Source organism: Equus asinus, chromosome 25 (assembly GCF_041296235.1).
Source record: "Equus asinus isolate D_3611 breed Donkey chromosome 25, EquAss-T2T_v2, whole genome shotgun sequence".
In the NCBI taxonomy this organism is placed as follows: domain Eukaryota; kingdom Metazoa; phylum Chordata; class Mammalia; order Perissodactyla; family Equidae; genus Equus; species Equus asinus.
The window spans coordinates 34,763,386-34,769,385 of NC_091814.1; positions in this window are offsets into that span (position 1 = coordinate 34,763,386).

Consider the following 6,000-nt stretch of genomic DNA (forward strand, 5'->3'; position numbering starts at 1 on the left):
CGTCCTGGATGTGACTCTGTGTCACCTTTCTCCTGCCCCCCTAGGCCATGGCTCTGGAAGCAGGCCTTGCAGCTCTTGTCAGCCTTTTTTTCATGGGTGAAGAAGCCCCTAGCTTCAGCAGTGAACCTGAATCCATCTCTTCCCTTTCTTGGGAGGACTTTTGGCTCCTGTTACCCAGCAGGAGCAAAATTCCTAAATGGGGAACACAGCGGGGTCCAGCTTTGGTGTTTCTGGGCCTCAGAGAAGTTTATATTGGTTCTGAACTTGATAGCATTTTCTTGTTTTGTTTTATTTCTTAATTTCTCATTTTATATTTTATCTCTCATTGCTATGTGTTTGGAGCAGAGGACATCTTCAGTACAAGAACTTATAAGGTATCTTACCTGGAAGTACAGATATATTGTATTATGTAATGTCCAGAAACAATTTTTTATAAGCTCAAAGTCTGTGCCTCAAAAATCACGAGGACATAGAGATTCAGTGTAGCACAGGAAATGGGAAGACTCTTAAGAGTCAAATAGACCTGTGTTTTAACATAGACCCTGACACTTCCCAGCTGTGGCATTGGCAAATATATTACCTCTTTGATTACAGTTATTTCATCTCTAAAATGGGGTAATAATACTTATGAAATATTGTGAGGATTAAATAAATTGATAGCAGTGAAGTATCTATTATAAGGCACAGAGAGGCAGAAATGTTTTGTTCTATTTTGTGTCAACTTACTATGCAAAACAAACTTGAACACATAGACTTGGTTAAATAAACTAGCACATACTGAGTAGATAATACACATAGAACAGAACTTGATGCAGACCCTGGAAAACAGTACTGAAGAAATTAAAAACAGAATACAAAAATGTTATAAAATCAAATGAAAAGTGATATAGTATAGATTCAATACATAAGGTATCCATCTGATATTTTCAGGTTTTTTAGCCAAGGATGGGTATGCTAATGTATAATAACCTATTTTGAACTATGGATTCATATAAATTTCTCCTATTCTTCAAGAAACCTTGTATCCTTTGCTAATGAAAACCTCCCAATTAGCAAAGTTATATAATCATATATAGATGTACATAACATTTATATATAACTATGGAGTACAAAAATTATTTTTGCCCTTTTGCTCTAAAAAAACAGGATTTGGCAACATGTGAATTGCAAGGAAAAGCTGAAAAATAAAGATGAAAATCCAAATTTGAAGTGTCTCTCAACTCCCACACATGTTCTTATACTTCACTCTCAACTTCCAAATTCCAGAAAATGTTTCTGTATAACCTACCGACTCTCTCATTAAAAATATCCCAGGTTGTCATGGTGACTGTGGTTCTTACCCCTCCAGAACCTTGTAGTCTGGTGCAGTGGTTTTCTAATTCCTTATTGTTGGAGAATCTTTCCTTTCTTTTTTTTCATACTGTTTCTCATTTTTTTTCAGCCTAATATTACATCTCAGTCTGCTAGAGTGGTGGCAAATCAAAGATTTATTTTGGAGCAGGGCAGACTTAATTAATGGTCTCACAGTAGTCGGTAAGTTGGTCTGGAAAGCTGATGGCATCCTCCCTGAGTATATGTTCTGCAGTGGTCCTTGATGAAAACATTGCAGCACCCAGCCCTTGCTAGAATTTCTCATTTCTTTCTGAACCTGTATGGGCTGATTAAATTAAGAACTCTTGGTGTCCAGGCTTTTAACACAGAGGTACACTGATCTGAATTTGGTAGTCAGGATATAAAATTCAGGTAAGCCTTTGTCTTCCCTCCACCCCTTCACCCTTTCTTATTCCCCTCTCTCAGTCCCAGCATGGGGGCTTTGCAGATTTGTGAATCCCTATAGTGCAGAGGCTTGTGGATGTTATGGAATTGAGCTCCCCTCTGGCAAATGATCTTGCTTGGTCTGTTTTAGGGCTCCTAGAGTTATCTTTCCAGGAGAGTATTAAAGAGCAAGGGCAGACCTCAGCAGGGGGTCATTGGACAGAGAGGAGAATGAAGAAGCTGAGAGATGGAATGGCAGAGGAGAGCATGAGAAAGCTGCATGTAAGAAAGAGCAAAAATGCTTTTTATGGTTGTCTAATACCTATTTGAAGAGAGAAACCATGTCTTCTATTTGTCTAAATAATGAATAAATAAATGGCTATTTGATGGTACCTTTACCGAGTATTTTCACTCTGCCCATGCCAAAACTAGACATTTAGCTAGAAGCAGTATATGTCCTTTGTGAAGGCTAACATTAAGGTGTAAGGTATGCATCACTTTCTTCTCTTTAATGAATCTTTTGGTCATAAATACTTATCTCAACCTGGGAAGTCTGGGATCCTAGAGGTCAAAAAAGACTTAAGGGAATCTTTGACCTATCATAATATTTTGAAAAATCTAGTAGAAATTGAAGAAAAGTCCTCAACAAGGTAGCAAATGTTTACCAAAATCTCAAGTTTCTTTGCTTTTCACTGATATTGTATGAGTTTAGTATGGCTATATGTGTTATTTCATTCTGGTCAGAAGCTCAGCTCAGTAGTTATATGTCTCTGACTTTGGCAAAGAAGATAAAACAAATAATTATAACAATACATTTAGTTGGGTTGGCAGGAAAAAATCCTTAGAGCCATGGAGTTCATGCATTCAGCAAATCCCTCTTACCTTTCAGCCCCTGTGGCAGATACTGGGGTGCAAATGCAAAGGAAGAACAGCCCCTGCCTTTAAGGAGCTCACAGTGTAGTGAGATAAAAGTATGGCATCCCTAGGGGCCAGCCCTCTGGTGCAGTGGTTAAGTTCTGTGTGCTCTGCTTTGGCAGCCGGGGTTCATGAGGTTCATAGGCCCTGAACCCTGGTGTGGACCTACGCCACTCATCAGCCATGCTGTGACAGGCTGTGACAGGTTCCACGTATAAAATAGAGGAAGATTGGCACAGATGTTAGCTCAGGGCTAATCTTCCTCAGCAAAAAAAAAAAAAAAAAAAAGTATGTCATCCCTAAATTAGCCTATGCAACATATCACTGCCTTGTAATAGCTGGCTCCCATAGTAGAGATGTGGAATAGAGATGTGGTAGCAGAGAGGAAGGGGCACCTAATTTTCATTGAAAAGGAAGATGGGGGCTGTGAAAGAAGGTTTCAGAGAGAAATTAGTCCCTGAGTGAGCTGATTCCTGAAGGCTGGTTGGGGGGTGGTGTGAGGTGGTGATTTCAAAGGAAACAGATGGTTTGAAGATCTGAAGGTGTGAAATTGCAAAGGGTTTGGATGAAACCCAGAGAAATGAGTGACAGTTGAGGAAGGACCAGACAGGATGGATCCTAAAAACTATGACAGAGAAATCATGGCAACAGGACCCACTAAAGAGTTTTACAGAATTGTTACATAATGACATATGCTTTTAAAATGAATAATTTTAATGGGAAATGAAGGATGGATTGGAGGGGGCTAGGGAGACCAGGGTAGTTTTTATTGCCTTAAAAAAATTGTTTTAACTTATTAATTGGGATACAACATACACACAGTAAAGTGCACAAAACTTAAATGTTTAGCTTAAGTGTTTTCATATGTATACACTTATGTGACCACTAACCAGATTATGAACTTTTCTGCATCCCAGAAGAGTCTCTCTCACGCTTCCCAGGCAATACCCATTGTACCTTCCACCCCACATCCCTGCTCTCTGTGGGTAGCCACTACTCTGACTTGTATCGTCATGGGTTAGTTTTAATTGTTCTTGAACTTTATATAAATGGAATCATAGAGTATGTACTTATCTCTGGCTCTTAGGCTCAACTTTATGTGTATAAGATTCATCGTTGTTGATGCATGTGGCAAGAGTTCATTCTTTTTAATTGCTGTGTAAATTCCATTGTATGATTTTATACCAAATTTAACTTGTTCATTTTACTGCTGATTCACACTTGGTTGCGTCGAATGTTTGGATATTATGAGTAATAGTGCTATCAACTTTCTTATGTTTGTCTTTTTTAATAGATATACCCACAGACTTTTCTTAGGTATATATCCAGGAGTGAAATGGCTATTATTGTCAGTACTTTTACCTTTAGGCATTCTGGTACCACAGTCTGATAGGTGGACACTTGGGTTATTTCCGTTTTGAGGTCATTATGAATAAAGCTGCTATAAATATTCACACATAGGTCTTTATATGGATGTATATTTTCACTTCTCTTGGGTAAAATATGGGATATGTGGTAAGTGTATGTTTATAAGAAATTGCTGAACTGTTTGTCAATATGGCTGTATCATTTTGAATTCACACTGGCAATCTATGAAAGTTCCAGTTGCTCCTGTCCTTTTCAACATCGGGTAGTGTCGGTTTTATAAATTTTAGCCATTGTTGTAGTTGTAAGGCAACTCTTGTAAATTTTTCAAAAAATTGAGATAAAATTCATGTAACATAATTCACCATTTTAAAGTATACACTTCAGGGGCCGGCCCCGTGGCCGAGTGGTTAAATTCGCGCACTCCACTTCGGCGGCACAGGGTTTTGCCAGTTCGAATCCTGGGCTCAGATATGGCACAGCTCATCAAGCCATGCTGAGGTGGCATCCCACCTGCCACAACTGGAAGGACCCACAACTAAAAATACACAGCTATGTACCAGCAGGCTTTAGGGAGAAAAAGGAAAAATAAAAAAATCTAAAGTATGCAATTGAATAGTTGTTAGTATATTCACAAAATTGTGCAGTCATCACCCCATCTAACTCCAGAACATTTCTGTCACCCCCAAAAGAAACTCTGTACCTCCCAATTCCCTTGTCACCCTCTCCCCCCATCCCCTGTCAACCATTCACTAGTCTCTTGTCTGGACATTTCATATTAATGAAATTATACAATATGTAGGCTTTTGTGTCCGGCTTCTTTCACATAACATTGTGTTTCCAAGATTCATCCATGTTGTAGCATGTATCAGTACTTCATTCTTTTTTATGGCTGAATAATATTCCATTGTTTGGACATGTCATGTTTTGTTTATCTTTTCATCAGTGAATGGACATTTGGGTGGTTTCCACTTTTTGGCAATTACATATAATATTGCTATAAACATTCACACACAAGATTTTGCGTGGACATGTTTTCAATTCTCTCGAGTATATAGTTAGCAGTGGAATTGCTATGTTGGAACTCTATGTTTAAGATTTTGAGGAATTGCAAGCTGTTTCCACAGGAGCTGCATCATTTTAAATTCCCGCCAGCAATGTATGAGGGTCCAACTTCTCCACATCCTTATTAACATTTGTTATTGCCTATTTTTTAAAATAGCAATTTGTGTCATTTTGCTGGGGCTACCAGAACAAAGTCCCACAGACTGGTGGCTTAAACAACAGAAATTTATTTTCTCACAATTCTAGAGGCCAGGAGTCCAAGATCAAGGAGTTGGTAGGGTTTGTTTCTTCCAAGGACTTCTCTCCTTGGCTTGTAGATAGCTGTCTTCTCTCTGTGTCTTCACATGATCTTTCCTCCGTGTGTGTGTGTGTGTGTGTGTGTCCTAATCTCTTCTTGTAAGAACACCTGTCACACTGGATTAGGGCCCACCCATATGACCTCATTTTACCTTAATTGCCCTCTATAGGCCCTATCGTCAAATGTAGTCATATTCTGAGGTAATAGAGATAAGGACTTCACCATATTCTGTGAGTTCTCTTTTCACTCTTTTTATAGTGTCCTTTGCTGCACGAAAATTTTTAATTTTGATGAAATCCACTTTATTTATTTTTAATTTGGTTGCTTGTGCTTTTGGCGTCATGGCTAAGAAACCATTTCCTAATCCAAGATCACAAAGATATACACTTATGTTTCCTTCTAAGAGTTTTATAGTTTTAGCTCTTGCATTTAAGCCTTTGATTCATTTCAAGTTAGTTTTAGTATATGATGTTGGTTAGGTGTCCAAATTCATTCTTTTGCATGTGAATATCCAGCTTTTCCAGCACCACCTGTTGAAAAGAGGATCTGTCCCCATCCCGCCCCCCCCCATCTCCCATTCCTCTCCACCCTTCCCAGCCATT